Below are 15,806 nucleotides of genomic sequence, written 5' to 3' on the forward strand. Positions count from 1 at the left end.
GCGCACCAGTTTAACCCTGGTGCTCAGAATTCCCAAGCAAGTCAGCACATTAAGCCAGCTCTTCAACTTAAGAACAATTACTGTCATTTATCAGCCTGAATAGCAATAATGCACAAATCGACAGCTTTCAAGAGGCAAAGAGCAAGCTAGGTGTAATGATATGCAAAGCCAGAGCACTCTACATTTTGAACTGTCTTCATCCCATCAATACATCTCCTAGTACCTACAATTTATCAATACAAATGTGGTGCACAGTGAAGGCAGGACTAAGAAGATAAATATGAACAGGGTGGAATAAAAAGGTTCAAGACTGTTTGAATTTTATAATGATGGAGTACAGATCACATTCTTACAGCATTTTACATGCAGTGACCTGATCACATCAAGTTTTATTCAGCAAGAGGAAGCCAGGATAAGAGATCATCTTTCTTTCAGATGGTTGTAAGCAGCTGCTGCTGCTGCTGCTTTTGTTTTTTCCTCCTTTTCTCCCCCCCCCCCATTTCTATTGCAATCATGCAGAAAAGTAGCTGAATAGACATGGTTACTTTTATCAAAGTATATAATTACTTCACTATTTTTAGTTCAAAGACATGTAATATATACAGCTATACGGTAGGCATCATGTGAATCTGGATGTCTTAAATTACAATAAATTGTACTACTAGCAGACCAGGTGAAAACCCAAGTAGTAATCCAAAAGAATTACAGGAGAATACATTAATATATATCTAATAATCAATGATACCGTATGAAACTGTAGGCTTTATTGCAACTTATAACCTTATATTTTTTACCTTCCAAATATTACTCCAAGCCCATATCAGTCACTACAGTTCTATTTGGTTCAACAGCTCCATTATGAATCATGTTTCAGAGTGTTTATATGAGCCATAAACATTTGCTTTGGGCTGAATCTTGCATATACAATCTCTGCTTGCAAGCAATTTTTTAAAACTATTTTTTCAAAAAGACCTAATTATATGTTAGAAAAGAAACTCATGAACTGGTACATTTAAAATGAGAGCTAACTAGAACCTTTGCCCAAAAGAGAACACATAGTCTTGTAATTAAAGTACAGGGCTGGGAGTCAGGAGACCTGGGGTTTGCTCCTGGCCCTGCCAGAGACTTTCCATGTGACCTTGAACAAGTCACTTAACTTCTTGCTGCCTTAGTTCACCCATAGGGACTTCATTTTCTAAACGCAAGGTGGAGATTTTCATAAGAATGCAGTTGATGCAGGTGTTTTTTTCCCCCTGTGAACCCTAGAATTTCAGTTTCCAGAAACACTTGTATGATATTCATTGATGGATGGGTCAGAGCAATATTGTCCTCAACTCTCAGAAGGCAGCACTTGCTAGCAGGCACAGATCATTTGTACAAGACAGCTCACTTGTTGAAAAGGTTTAATTTGGAGAGTCAAACTTTCACATTATTTCAATCTGGAGGGAAACTGAACTTTCTTTGTGTTTTGCTACCTTTCTAGAATTCATTAATCTTTAAATGTGGCTTTTTGGACAATTTAATACTTATTCTTTGAAACCCTTTTCACTACCAGTCAATATATTTGCTCCCTTTTATATTAACCAACCCCTCCCATCTCACCAAACCAGTCTTCTTCCCACTGGCCTTCAAACAAGCCATCTCCCATACCTGGAATGCTCTTCCCCTACCTGGGCAACAAGTAGTAGTAATGTTCACTGTGGTGGAGCAATTGGCCACTGTTTGGCCCAACAGACAGAGCCACTAAAAGTTAATTCAGCAGCACATCCTAATTATATTAAAGCCCTTCTCCTCTGTTTTTTTCTCTTGAAACTATTTGCAGGTGGACATGAAAGAGCTCATTTCCTCACTATGTACAGGAACATGCCATACTGTGTCAGACCAGTGGTGTATCTACTCTAGTATTTTGTCATCCACAGTGGCTAGTAGCAGCTGCTTCATAGCAAGATGCAAGAAACCATGAAGTAGCAGTTACTGGATAACCTGCCAAAAGGGAAAGTTTCTTCCGAAACCTCAGTATGAATTAGATGCCTGTATATGCCCTGAAACATATGGGCTTTTTAAACATTACTATTTTAATTCTGGATGTTTGTTATCTATAGAACTATTTAATCCTTTTCTTCAATCTTTCTAAGTTCTTGACTTCAATAGTATCTAATTTATTTATTTGGATCTGTATGCCCCTGGCACCAATAAAGATAAAAAGTAAATATAATACTCCAGCACAACCAAAATGCAGCAGTACTATTCAACATAACTCACCACTAATGAACCAGGCAACTTAAAAACTTGTATCCCCATCCCCCTCCAACAATTCCTCATCCTAACAGCTCCCTCCACTATTTCCAAACCACCTTGGGGGAGAGGGACATGAATTTACAGCATATCCTGAAGGTCCTCAGATGTGGGCTATTTTGGACCAAGGAGGTAGGAGAAACTCCAAAAACTGCAGGTCTCCACAGAAGCTCTTTCTTCCTTATACCAATAGGAAGGTCCAGCTCAAGCACTATTGCTGATCTCAACTGTGGTAGGATGCCATAGGAAAAGAAACCACTCCACAGGGTAACTGCACTGAGTCAAAAGGTGTTTGCTGGATTTTGCTGTCATTTAATGTCTCTTGCTACCAGAAGTAAAGATTTGGGCATTTGTTTATCAGGGGAATCATTTTGTTAGAATTCTGGATCTCATCCAGAATCAGGAGAAGCCATCAGCGTTTGCTGTAAGCCACCATCTTGAAATCACATGGGTAGACCTGGGAGTGCTAATTTATTACCTCACACAGCACCACACAGAGATAGAAATGTAGTAATTACAGCTTTCCAGAAAGTTGAATGAGGAAACTTGCAAAAATATCATAGTAACTCTTGTTTCTGTCTCTTATAAAATCATGAGTGGTGTGGAGAAAGTGAATAAGGAAAAGTTATTTACTTGTTCCCATAATATAAGAACTAGGGGCCACCAAATGAAATTAATGGGCAGCAGGTTTAAAACAAATAAAAGGAAGTTCTTCTTCACTCAGCGCACAGTCCACCTGTGGACCTCCTTGCCTGAGGAGGTTGTGAAGGCTAGGACTATAACAAGGTTTAAAAGAGAACTGGATAAATTCATGGAGGTTAAATCCATTAATGGCTATTAGCCAGGATGGGTAAGGAATGGTGTCCCTAGCTTCTGTTTGTCAGAGGGTGGAGATGGATGGCACTTGATCATTACCTGTTAGGTTCACTCCCTCTGGGGCACCTGGTATTGACCACTGTCGGTAGACAGGATACTGGGCTGCATGGACCTTTGGTCTGACCAGTATGGCCATTCTTATGTTATGTTCTCTTCCTCCCAGTGTTACCAAAGCTCAAGATTTTATCACATCCTCGCAATATTTAGCATTTTTCTCAAAGACCAAGCTTCTGAAGTCATTATGATGTCCGAAGCTCAGCTTTCATTTAAAAAAAAAAAAAAAAAAAAAAAGTACGTTTCTAGCCATCTTGGGCAGGGAGAAAAGACTGAAAATGTGAACCCCCCAGGCTCAATATCCTCAAGATAAAAAAAAAATACAAAATTTATTATTTTAAAAATATTATGATTTTTAAGCCAATCTCATGATATTTGGGGTCCTGACTCATGCTTTTTTAAATTCTTTGGGTTAGGAATACATTATGAGATCAGCCAAAGTACAGAAGTACTCTTGCATACACTCATATCTCCAGCCAAATCCCAGATATGCTTCTGCTCTAGTGGGGCTGGGAGGTGAAGAGCCAGACAGCTCTATATTACCCAGGGATTTCCTTAGGCTGGAATAATCTTCAATTATCTGTTTATGGTAGCTTTATAAACCCCTTACACTACCGGAAAAGCATAAAGAGATGACATCTGGGGCCAGAATCTGATCCTGTGGGTACATTCCTGCTTTTATGGAAGTCTATGGCAAAATTATCATTGGCTTCACTGGAGGCAAACTTAAGTCTTAGCAAACTTTTTTCAAACATGGGGACCTGAATCTCCACTGCCTTGCACCTTGTGTAGTTATTTAAGCCTATGCAAAATGAATGAAAAATATAAGTTACTACCAAATCATAATTTGCCTCTCTCACTGGAGATAATGTTTACAGCCATTTTACAAAGGTATAAAATATAACACAAGGTGCAAAGCAGTAGTGCATCAGGTCCGTTCAATGGACACCTCACATGAGCAAAACAAGCAGGATTTGGCACTAAGTTTGTACTAAAACACATCAGGAATGGTTTTGGGATCTTTAAATAAAACTACACACAACTCTATAAATAAATAACCTCTCACTCGGATTAGTAATGGATGCTTCATACAATATCACGTCAGACAGTCCTTCTTCATAGCAGTAGGCACCTAAAACTATTCCAATATAAAAAGTTCCTTTTAAAGTACATGATCAGATCCTCAGCTGGTATAATCTGGTGCAGCTCCATGTACTTCAGTTCTTTAGAGCTAGGTAAGGATCATTACGGTTGGTAACTACAATTGAATTAGGGCCAGATGTTTAGAGGAATCTAGCTGCCTAACGATGCAGATAGGTACTCAGTGCTTTAGATAGGAGTCATGGCAGTAGGGCACTTAGATACTTTTGAAAATTCCACTGGGCACCTATCTGCCTCTTTGGGCACCTAAATACCTTTGAAAATCTGTCCCTCAATGTGATATAGTACACATCACCATAATTAAGAGGCGAGTCCCATTTAGTAATCTTTATCAAATATTTTTAGCAAAATTAAATGTAACAGAAATGTTAATGATTCATTAATTATCACTGGCCTGCAGACAAATGTATAAGTAATGAAAATATGACAGAGAGGTTGTGGGCAAGCTCTGTAGTCTAAAAATAGTCCAGTAGAATAAACCCTAAATGTTCATTATTTAGAGAGCAAAACTGACAATTCCAGTTACAATTCTATGATAAATTTAGAAAAAAGTCTAAACAAATCACACTGCCCCTCATGTTTCAGAGTAGCAGCCGTGTTAGTCTCTAAGGTGCCACAAGTACTCCTTTTCTTTTTGGGAATACAGACTAACAAATTTATTTGAGCATAAGCTTTCGTGAGCTACAGCTCACTTCATCGGATGCATCTCTAAGGTGCCACAAGTACTCCTTTTCTTACTGCCCGTCATGAAAGTCCTCCATCATGTGGTAGGATTGAAGTACTGACAGTGTTCTAAAGCTTTGCACTTAGAGACTGTGGGTTATATCCTCATCTGGTGTATGTTGGCACAGCTCCGTTGCTGGCAAAGTAGCTGTACCAATTTACAAAAGCTGAGGGTCTGGACTTGTGTATTTTCAGATTTTCTTTGAGACACCTAGTAAACCATATTGACATGGAATAAGCACAGGATAGGAAGTCTAGAACAGCTAAATTATAATCCCAACTCTGATGCAAATGCCCTGTGTGGTCTTGGACAAGTCCCTTAAAGTTTCCAGTGCCTAATTTTAGATACTTTGGGCCAGATCCTGGCCCCCACTATGGCTTCTTTTGACTCAAAGTTGGTTCAACCAGTCAGATGAGAATTCCTAAGGTGATGAAAAGCTAGTGTAGGTGGTGTGTCAGGTATATGGCTGTGGAGAGAGGGCATAGCAGGAGGACTCCTGTGCTCTGGCATTCCCTAACTGACATAATGGCCTTTGCTCTAATTTGCACATACTGGTTATGGCCCCATTCTTGGAGCCGTTCTAACTTATATTGGGGGCAAAATTGGTGCTCAGACAACTCCAGAGTTGGAAGAGTGTAAAGGTGGCATAAACCTACCTTTGCTCCCTGCTTCAGGTTCTACACAAAGTGGAGCTGGACAGATTCAAAGATTCTTAGGCTTGATTTTCAGAAGTGTTGAGACACAAAACTCTACCTGAACTCAAAGGGAGCAGAGAATCAGGACAAAAGTTTCTAAATCTAGGTACCCAAAAAAAGTCTACTTTTGAAGGTGCTGGCCTTCTTTGCTTCAGTTTTGCCATCTGTAAAATGGGAACAACAACACTTACCAGTCTCATAGTGCTACACGGACTGATGTTTATGAAGTACTTTAAAGATTAAAAAAGTGTTATTGTATGTAAATGCTAACTTAAATATTACTATTTCTAAATGTGAGCATTTGGCTGCGTACATGCTCTTGGCTGGTGATTTGGAGATTTTTGGTTTTGTTCTTTTTAGTTAACTTGCAAGACAATATTTCTATAAGTTAGTAGGAAGAATGTTATGGCACCTTTTACCCTTGTTTCTATACTGAAATAACAGTATAAGAATATAATAAAATAATAATGTACCTGAATAATAATGAGAATGAGATATATACAGAAGACAACATATATATATATATGAGTCCACAGTGTGCACTTGTTGCCAAGAAGGCCAATGGCATTTTGGGATGTATAGGTAGGGGCATTGCCAGCAGATCGAGGGACGTGTTCGTTCCCCTCTATTCGACATTGGTGAGGCCTCATCTGGAGTACTGTGTCCAGTTTTGGGCCCCACACTACAAGAAGGATGTGGAAAAATTGGAAAGAGTCCAGCGGAGGGCAACAAAAATGATTAGGGGACTGGAACACATGACTTATGAGGAGAGGCTGAGGGAACTGGGATTGTTTAGTCTGCGGAAGAGAAGAATGAGGGGGGATTTGATAGATGCTTTCAACTACCTAAAAGGGAGTTCCAAAGAGGATGGATCTAGACTGTTCTCGGTGGTAGCTGATGACAGAACAAGGAGTAATGGTCTCAAGTTGCAGTGGGGGAGGTTTAGGTTGGATATTAGGAAAAACTTTTTTACTAGGAGGGTGGTGAAACACTGGAATGCGTTACCTAGGGAGGTGGTGGAATCTCCTTCCTTAGATATTTTTAAGGTCAGGCTTGAGAAAGCCCTGGCTGGGATGATTTAGTTGGGGATCGGTCCTGCTTTGAGCAGGGGGTTGGACTAGATGACCTCCTGAGGTCGCTTCCAACCCTGATATTCTATGACAACACAAAAGAAAATTAAGTGAAAAAAAAAAAAAGTCAAACATGCTCAGATTGAGGGAAACTTCTTGACTTCTTCTCTTTACGAGGTATCTATGAGGCAGATTAGCACAGAGTGCAGACCCAAAAGCTGAGAAGAGCTGAGGACAAATCACAGCTATTTCAAGGATTCAGATCAAATGCTGATATATTTAAATGGGCTGTCTTCTAGATGGGAGGGTTTTTTTCAATGTCATTTTATTACACTGCAAGGGAGGAAAACAGACAGTTCAATCACAAAATCATAATGCTTAAGCAGCATGAAATCATAAAGCCAGCAACAAAACAGGTGAAGCATGCTACATTTGTGATTCATATGCTTCCTTTCACCCTAGTACTGTATTAGTATACTGATACCCCTAAATAGCCAGTTCCTGCTGGTCTCTCCCAGCACAAGAGGAACATTATCCATTTGGGTATACTTACTGTACTGCATTCCATCATATAGAAACAATGCATGTGAACAGTTAAACTGTTTATTCAACTGTACATATTGGTTACAAGGTACAATAGGATTGTTGTTTAAACATGTACATAGGACACAATGCATACAAATAATCTCTGTGATCAGATTCCAGACACCACTGAAGCACTAAATACTGTTATGATATAAGGTAATTTGGTAATTTTGTTCTACTACAGCCATCCTGCTATTTTTTAAAATACCAATATGAACTAAAATAGCAAATTATTTTAAAAAGCATAATCAAAAAACAGCAAGTTTAAGTTTGAGTTTTCCCTGACATTTTATATTCCAACATTTTCCTCCTCCTATTTCAAGATCCCAAGGTTAATATACTTCATTGAAAAGTTATGCCAAGGGTTCTTAAAAGTGATGTCTCCCACAGATTGTTAGCTCCATTATTTCACTGTTAAACCAGAGAGCAAACATTTCAGAGTCTTTACTCCCAACTTTATCTTGGGACTCCCACATGGTCACACTGGAGTTGCCAACCAAGCTACTATACTGACTTTATCACAAATCAATCAAAGGAAAGATACCAGGCCCAATTCATCTGTGTACTGCCACAGAGCTCAGCACAGAGGCCTTAAAGGGAAGGTGGAGGAATCACTTTGCACCACCTCTGTGCCTTCCCTGTCCTAGTCTAAGGAGAGTCTACTTCAGCCCCTGGTGCAGTTTAGAGCAGCCCGAGAGCAACCCTAACTTGTACACAGCTGCCTATGGCCCCAAACTGTACTCCAGCTTCTAAGAATGCCCCAGGAACAGCCCTTGCACCAGGTTCTTGTGCAGGGAGATGGCACAGAGTCAGGAACTGCTCACCAACTTGCAGGATTAAATCTATATTGTGTCACCTCAGCAATGTCCAAATCCTCCTAGCACAAATTCACTGCCTAACCTAGGCGTAAAAATTTTCAAAAGTGCCAAAGTGACTTGAGAATGGGATAAGGCTCTTAAGTCACTTTGGCACTTTTGAAAATTCTTACCCCTAGGTCTCAAACATTATCATGTGTTCATTACCATCTTAATCATTAAATCAGCTATGCCAATCATTTTTTAACTGTAATGAGATCCTTGAGCCAGGCACCAATAGAATTATCTTTTAAGTGACTTTTTAGGGCTTGTAAAAAGTGCTGGATTGGCAGCCCAAGTGCCTGAAGTCATTTCATTATCCATAGAACAGGTACAGCATGAGCAGCAGCAGCTTTCCTCACAATGAACCCCAATATGCCTCAATCCTCCCTCACAGAGATCACCTTTGATTTCTGAGTACTAATAGGAAATAGTACATTATACCTCAAAAATTAGTTTAATAATAGTTCAGAGCCGGTCTCAATATCTTCACACTTCCTGTACACCTGTCTAAATCCAGAATACCTCCAAGGTGGTCAGTGGAGTTACTTCCAGATGTATGCAGCTGTAACTGTGATCAGAATAGGAATCATTATCTCTACTTCTAATGTAAGCAATAATTTTAATACATTCAGATTTGTTAACATTTTTTAGAATATCTATTTGTCCCTTTGAGTGGACATGAGATATTCTAGGATATATTGATGCAAATGTCTAAATTACTTTCAAGACAATATCATTGTTTTTAAAAAATGAAGTGAATTAACTTTTACTGTGTAGCATAAATCCAAGACATATTTTGTTTTCCCGATATCTACATATCTATAATCCACTTTGTGCCAACAAGGGCTTTTTTGTTGTAGTCAGAAAATCATTTTAAATTTCTTAATTGGTGATGTATATATTTATTGTATATTAGAATGTCACTTAGGTCTCACATATTTAAATTTTCAGAATAATTTTTCCAGATTTTGTACATTTATCCCCACATATATTTGAAGGTAAGAACCAGAATTCCTAAAGTTTCTCTTTTCAGCCAGAAGATGGAGTCACTGTATTCCTATCAATGTCTTCATCACATATACTATTATCCTGTCCAATATCTATAGTTATAGCCAGTTTCTCTCCACACCAACATCATCAATAGCGAGGAAATGGCAATGTACAGCACAGTGCTGATTTATCTGTTGAAATATGCTCTATTAAATTACTTGTTTTGTCTTTCTAGTTTATATACATGCATCTTATAGTTTACATATTTCACTTTTCAAGAGATGATTTGATGCTAAAAAGTTAGTTGACAGTTAAATGTACTTTTTAACCATGATCTAACCACTTGTCAAGCAGAATCATTGCATATAGTACTGCGGCCAGATGATTCAGTGCAAATGAACAAAACAGTGCATCATCGAGTCGCGACTTCTGGCAGTTGGAGGTTCAGGGACACGATGATGCACTGTTTTGGTTAGGGATGCAACACAATGGGGTTGCATCCCTAACCATTTTGGCTAATAGTCACTGATGGACCTATCCTCCATGAATTTATCTAATTCTTTTTTTAACCCAGTTATACATTTGGCCTTCACAACATCCCATGACAACAAGTTCCACAAGTTGACTGTGTGCTGTTAGAAGTACTTTCTTTTGTTTTTTTTAAAACCTGCTGCCTATCATTGGGTGACTGCTAGTTCTTGTGAAGGGGCAAATAACACTTCCCTATTCACTTTCTGTATACCATTTACGATTTTATAGACCTCTATTATATCTCCCCTTATTCATCTCTTTTTCTAAGATAAACAGTCCCAGTCTTTTTAATCTCTCCCTATATGGAAGCTGTTCCATACCCCTAAACATTTTGTTGCCCTTCTCTGTACTCTTGTTTGAAATGGGGTAACCAGAACTGCACACAGTATTCAAAGTGTGGGTGTACCATGGATTTATATAGTGGCATTATGGTATTTTATGTTTTATTAGGAACCATTAGAAAAGAGACATAACATTCTATTTTCTGCAAATTTTACAGCCTCTGATAGTGTGGCTGATGTTATTAGGCCCTGTGATGGTGTCCCCTGAATAGATATGTGGGCACAGTTGGCAACGGGCTTTGTTGCAAGGATAGGTTCCTGGGTTAGTGATTCTGTTGTGTGGTATGTGGTTGCTGCGGGGCTGTCTGTAGGCAAAGACTGGCCTGTCTCCCAAGATTTGTGAGAGTGTTGGGTCATCCTTCAGGATAGGCTGTAGATCCTTAATAATGCGTTGGAGGGGTTTTAGTTGGGGGCTGAAGGTGACGGCTAGTGGCGTTCTGTTATTTTCTTTGTTAGACCTGTCCTGTAGTAGGTGACTTCTGGGACACCATCACAGGGCCTAATAACATCAGCCACACTATCAGAGGCTCGTTCACCAGCATATCCACCAATGTGATATATGCCATCATGTGCCAGCAATGCCCCTCTGCCATGTACATTGGTCAAACTGGACAGTCTCTACATAAAAGAGTAAATGGACTCAAATCAGATGTCAAGAATTATAACATTCATAAACCAGTTGGAGAACACTTCAATCTCTCTGGTCACGCGATTACAGACATGAAAGTCGCTATTTTACAACAAAAAAACTTCAAATGCAGACTCCAGCGAGAAACTGCTGAATTGGAATTCATTTGCAAATTGGATACAATTAACTTAGGCTTGAATAGAGACTGGGAGTGGCTTAGTCATTATGCAAGGTAGCCTATTTCCCCTTGTTTTTTTCCTATCCCCCCACCTTAGACGTTCTTGTTAAACCCTGGATTTGTGTTGGAAATGGCCCACCTTGATTATCATACACATTGTAAGGAGAGTGGTCACTTTAGATAAGCTATTACCAGCAGGAGAATGGGGTGGGAGGAGGTATTTTTTCATGCTTTGTGTGTATATAATAAGATCTTCTACACTTTCCACAGTATGCATCCGATGAAGTAAGCTATAGCTCACGAAAGCTTATGCTCAAATAAATTGGTTAGTCTCTAAGATGCCACAAGTACTCCTTTTCTTATTTCAACTGGATCACTCTTGTCCATGTGCTTGTTGACACCCTCAAAGAATTCTAATAGATTGGTGAGATTATGATTTCCCTTTACAAAAACCATGTTGACCCTTCCCTAACAAATCATGTTTATCTAGGTGTCTGATAATTCTGTTGTTTATTATAGTTTCAACCAATTCACCAGATACTGAAGTTAAGCTAAGCAGACTGTAATTGGTAGGATCACCTCTGAAACCTTTTTAAAAGTTGACTTTACATTAGCCACCATACAGTCATCCGATACAGAGGCTAATTTAACTGATAGGTTACATACCACAGTTAGTAGTTCTGTAATATGATATCTGAGTTTCTTCAGAACTCTTGGGTGTATGTATACCATTTGGTCCTGGTGACTTGTTACTGTTGAATTTATTAATTTTTCCAAAACCTCTCTATTGACACCTCAGATTCAGCACCTAAAAAGAATGGCTCACATATGGGAATCTTCCCCATATCCTCTGCAGTGAAAACTGATCCAAAGAATTCATTTAGCTTCTTTGCAATGACTTTGTTTTCCTTGAGTGCTTCTTTAGTACCTTGATCGCCCACTGGACCCAATGACTATTTGACATGCTTTTTCCTTCTGATGTACTTAAAAAATACTATTAATTTGAAGAAAAACTAGCTAAAGACACAAACCCTTTCTTGGCCTGCCTTATTATACTTTTACACTTGACTTGCCAGAGTTTTTGCTCCTTTCTATTTTCTTTGCTAGGATTTGACTTCCAATTTTTAAAAGATGCCTTCTTGTCTCTAGCCACCCCTTTTACTCTGCTGTTTAGCCCTGGTGGTATTTTTCGGTCTTTTTTTACGTGGGGCATACGTTTAGTTTGAGCCTCTATTACGGTGTTTTTAAATAGCCTCCATACAGTTTGCAGTCATTTCATCCTTATGACAGTTTCTTTTAATTTCCATTTAACTAGCTTTCTCATCTTTTGTGTAGCTCCCCTTTTTAAAATAAAATGCTATTGTGGTTGGTTTCTTTGGCATTTTCTACCTGTAGTCATGTTAAATTTAACTACAATATGGTCGCTATTACCTTTTAAGGGAAACTGGAAAAGAGGGTAGGTGGTGTCTCCCCACTGTTCAGAAGTTAGGAGCCCCAACCCTCCTTTGTCCATTTTCCTTAGGAGATGCCGCCCATAAATTCACTTTCAACTCTTGTCTATAAGGGAACCAGCTCATCTCTGTAATGAGCACCTGCACTGAACATCTCCCACATTTGTTATCAGCTAAATTGTGACATCTTGACCCTATCTCCTTATCTACCTCAGTAGGTCCCTGATCTGCTGTAGGGAAGACAAAAAAACAAAAACAAAAAAACACCCACCCCTTCTTGACCACTTTGGCAGTGATGGAGGGAAGAATTTCTTCCCAGCCCCAAAGAAAAGACATGACTGGCACAATCCCACAGTAAATAAAACTCAAAGGTGGGAGGGTAGTTACTACTAGACCATGATTGCTGAGAGAGAGCGTTCCCTCTGGAATGCATGGGATATAAGTGCCCTCCATTCCCCTTAGTGCACATGGGGAGTTCACCTGCTCTGGACATTTCCTGTTCCCGCCCTTGGGGTCACTCAGATAAATCCATCCCCCTTTTTCCTCCCTTGTAACCCAAATGCAGTACATATCCTTAAAGGAGCCCCATACTCTTTTTCCTGCTGCCCAGGAGAAGAGTCAATACATTCCATTCACTATTTTCATCAGAATGTCACTCTTTGGATCCAATCCTACTCCCATAGAAGTCAACAGCAATGCTCCCTTTGACTTCACTAGGAGCAGCATCAGTCCCTATGTGTGGTTTACTAATCACTTCACTCTTCCAGCTCAAAAAGGGGTAGCACACTCTTATTGCAGCATGGTGCATTAGAGATTTTTGTAGTATAGAAATATTTAAGTTATATCTCTTGGAAACTAGCAGCGTTACATCCAACAGCGCAGCAAACAAAAACAGAGTTTTGAAAAGAGCAGAAAACAAGTAATGGAGAATTTGTGCTTTCCATGTGCTTTGGATACAGGTGTGACAAGGAAGAAAAGGGAGTTTCAAACTTCATTTGGGAGTTCTTGAAAAATAGCGTATTGGAAGGTTGCTATACCAGGTAACATCAGCAGCTCCAGTAGTAAATAAGCCACCATTTACCAACATACTACCTATTAGCACTTCATGAAATGAGTGATCAATCTTAAAAAAAAGCTGGTTCATGAGCTATTAATAGCACAGAAGGACAACTAAACAAAAGGCTACTGTAGTCTTATGAAGGGAATTTTTATAGACCCTTTTAAATCTGCTGATGCACTTGGGGAGTAAATGTATCAGTGATGAATTAAAAAGTCTATACTGAAGTAAACATTTTAGTGTATTTGGGAAGGAGGGACAAGTTAACAGAGATTCACATTTTTCAAGGGCAAATGAGGTCATCTACTTCTTTGTAGCTGTTTTTCTTCCTGTAGAATCTTCTAAAGATTTTTGCTTACTTGTTTAACCTATAATGTATGATACACCCACTCTACCAATGGGTCAGTGGGATCTCCCAGGTACGAAAGCACCTTTTCAAGAGAAAACCACAGCACCAGTATTTTTTTCTAATGGGGGAGTTCCTTTGAAGTTTTTATATGAGAGGACTTGAAAACTGTACAGTCCCACTCTATGAATCATTGTTTCTAAAATGGATTTTATTCATTGGAGCAAATTTATTATTATTTATTGAGTAGATGTCATTTTTAAGACATGCTATATAAGTTCTCTTTATGAAATTAATTAAAATGAAATAATTTCCTTCAGAAACTGTTATATAGTTCCTCACTCCTTTTGGCTGTTGAGAAGCATGGATTATATGAATTGCACCACCCACAGAGTTTCCTTAAATTGAGACATTCATATTGTGCTTTCATCCAGAAATATATGGGCCTGTAGCAGTTAAACAACCTAATACCATATGGGTTATGTAAATAAAAGAAAAGTGTGAGAGTACTGATGTCAATATGTCACCATCATTGTCATTTCTCATATTTAATTATGTTGTTCTTTAACAGAGACAATGAGTAATTGACACCAATAGAGTTGGGCCAGTTAACACCAAGTCTAAATATGGCTGAAAGCTTTTTAGAACAAAAACAATCTTTGTGAATAGTATTTTATGAACCATGCCGTTATATTATATTTCCACAGTTATTTGAGTGGTACATAACCATTCTAAAATTAATCAGTGGTTTAATCCTTAAACACAAGCAAGGTATTTCCAGCAATCATGCACTCCCTGACAAACTTGTCCCTGACAATATTTCCTGCCAGTCTATGACAATCTATTCCTGAATTCATGCACTTTCTGGCAGCAACGAAATGAGCAATCAGAAGAGAAATCCCAGTGAAAAAAAAATCAGGATTTTCTCAGTAATAACTGCAGGGTACATTTTCTTGCCTTGTTTCCCTCTGTGTTTGAAAGCTGTTAAGATTTAATGGATGGGGTCCACTTTCTTTACATTGCTATACTTTAAAGTACAAGCAAGCAAACCACCACCCAAAATTCACACTAGTATGTTAGTGAGGTCTCAGTAAAATTTTTCATTTCTTCTAGGTTTAAATTTACACATATCTGAAGCATATTTAAGCATAGGAAGACAAACACTGTTTACAACTGAGCATCATCATAGAATTGTAGAAACGTAGGGTTGGAAGGAACCTCCAGAAGTCATCGAGTCCAGCCCTCTGCACACCAGCAGGGCCAGATAAACCTAGACCATCACTGACAGGTTTTTGTCCACTGTTTTTAAAATGCTCCAATGATGGGGATTCCACAACCATCTTTGGAAGCCTATTCTAGTATTTAACTATCCTTATATTTATGATCCCTTGCTGCAGATTAAGTCATTACTTCTTGCCCTACCTTCAGTGGTCCTGGAGAACAGTTGATCAAATATGTTAAGGGTTGTTACAAAGAGGACTGTGAAGTCTGTTATCAGGTCCCATCTGTCTTCTTTTCTCAAGACTAAACATGCCCAGTTTTTTTAACCTTTCCTCATAGGTCAGGTTATCTAAACCTTTCAACGTTTTTGTTGCCTTCCTCTGGAATTTCTCCAATTTGTCCATATCTTTCCTAAAATATGGCACCAAGAACTGTACACAATACTTCAACTGAGGCCCCACCAGTGCTGAATAGAATGGGACAATTATCTCCCATGTCTTCCATACAACACTCCTGTTAATACAGCCCAGAATGACATTAGCCTTTTCCACAATTGCATCACATTGTTGAATCATTCAATTTGTGATCCATTATAACCCCCAGATCCTTTTCAGCAGTGCTACCACCTAGCCAATTATTCCCCATTTTTCAATTGTGCGTTTGATTTCTTTCCTAAGCGAAGTACTTTGTACTTGTTGATATCAGACCAATTCTCTAGTTTGTCAAGGTAATTTTGAATTCTAATA

The 15,806-nt window shown here is 38.8% G+C and overlaps 1 long non-coding RNA gene across 9 annotated transcripts in view; it reads right to left on the reverse strand.

The window, feature by feature from the left end:
- Positions 1-15,806, reverse strand: part of LOC114019230 — a 70,042-nt gene that overhangs the window by 21,092 nt on the left and 33,144 nt on the right. The window lies entirely within an intron of this gene.

This window comes from Chelonia mydas, chromosome 12 (assembly GCF_015237465.2).
Source record: "Chelonia mydas isolate rCheMyd1 chromosome 12, rCheMyd1.pri.v2, whole genome shotgun sequence".
Classification (NCBI taxonomy): Eukaryota; Metazoa; Chordata; order Testudines; family Cheloniidae; genus Chelonia; species Chelonia mydas.